The 1,664-nt window shown below is 32.5% G+C and overlaps 1 protein-coding gene across 1 annotated transcript in view; it reads right to left on the reverse strand.

Moving 5' to 3' along the window:
- tmed7 (transmembrane p24 trafficking protein 7) overlaps nt 1-1,664 on the reverse strand; it is a 3,805-nt gene continuing 2,141 nt past the window's right edge. The window contains exon 4 of the mRNA XM_080003656.1: nt 1-1,664. This exon is cut by the window's right edge and continues 332 nt beyond it. The gene's annotated coding sequence lies outside the window, so the exon portion shown is untranslated.

Below are 1,664 nucleotides of genomic sequence, written 5' to 3' on the forward strand. Positions count from 1 at the left end.
TTGAAGAAAATGTGTTGTTTTTTTTAATGTACGACTGAAAAAACCTCAGCAAACTACACTAAAAAAAAACACTAATACAATAAAATGAGTTGGATTGTAGATCTTAATAAAGGGTCAGGAAGAGCAAAGCATATACCGGGCACATGGTCAAAGAAACTATTTTGTGGTGAAAGAAATAAAGAACTCAATTAGTTTCAGTATTACCGAATAAATAACTTTGATTCCTGAAGTGTGAAAGGTTCAACTCACCCTATAAGTTTTTACAAAACACAAAAACAATGCACTTCAAAACAAGGACAAAATGAATCAGAATCTACTTTAAAGACTATTGTTTTTTTTATAACAATATTCTTTACGTGAAGAAACTGATTTGACATTTGCCACTTTATTTGTAGATGAGGGAACATGGCAAATGTGTTGCATCATGAAAAATACCAAATTGGAATCTGCCCAGTGCAATGCATTACACACTTCTGGTCTGGACTATATATCCTGCAGTTCTAGTGTAAAACAAACACAATTCTATATAGTGAGCAATAGAAAGCATTTTATCTTACAAAACGCAAGCAGGATGTGGGATCAAAATATTGATAATAATAAAGAAATAAGAAATGTAACTTCTTAAAACATTTAAGTCATCTCATTTCACCAGAAAAGAAATATGCACTATATGGATTTAGAAGGTGTATCGTTTCAAATAACTACATTTACCAATATCTTCTTACATTCAACCAGTACTTTACAAAACAATACAATAACAAGTTTTATAGCAGTGTTGTAAAAACTAGGAGAACAGCTTGAACTTATAATAAATATATTGTTGATATTTAAGAGGGCGAGGGGAGAATTTCAAAGTCCTTACATCAAAAGGACGTTTGATAACCAGAGCCCAAATTGTTTGAGCCATTAACAGATATCTCTAGGTGTCGTTGAAATTGCTGCTGATGTGATTATCCTTTCGTAGTCACCAACAAAACAGCGTATTTCCATAACTTTCAAGATTCTAAGCGTCAGGGAACTGCCTGATATAAACAGGCAGTAAATACAGGGGGAAAAAAAAACGTTTAAAAAGGTGTTTTGCCAAGTTCTGTTGAAACAAACTCTACATAAAATGTCTCGCTGTGAAGAAAAAAAAAAAAACGAAAAATGAGAACCTTCTGAATGTTAAGAGAAAATATTAACAACAACCCCAAACAAATCAGGCTCAATTAAGAAAGAAAGGATAGAATAAACTAATCATACACTTTCAAAACCAAAAACAACCTAGTAAGCTAAAGACATTTAACCAATTCAAGGAAATCCTTGCATGTCTAAAGGTTAGACTGCACCGACAGCCATTAGCGCGCACAATTTGAATTGATGTTGGTTTAAATTGTCTTGGGGTGGAGTGAATAATATTTAGAAACACAAGACCTTTAGAGCTCAGTAATTTGAAGGACTTGTTGTTTGCCTAAATGTATTGGTCAGCTACTCAAACTGCTCCAAACCTTAACAGTTACAATAACTTAGTCAATTCCTTTCATGGTTGTGTTTGTTTTGTTGACCTTCAAAACATATGATGTACCTTAATGCAGTTTCAATGGTTTTATCTGCATAAGTATATTTTTTTAGAATAGTTTAACTGATCTTTGACTAATTTCAGGATATATGACTACAGTTTTTGT

Source organism: Zeus faber (genome assembly GCF_960531495.2).
Source record: "Zeus faber genome assembly, chromosome: 7".
In the NCBI taxonomy this organism is placed as follows: domain Eukaryota; kingdom Metazoa; phylum Chordata; class Actinopteri; order Zeiformes; family Zeidae; genus Zeus; species Zeus faber.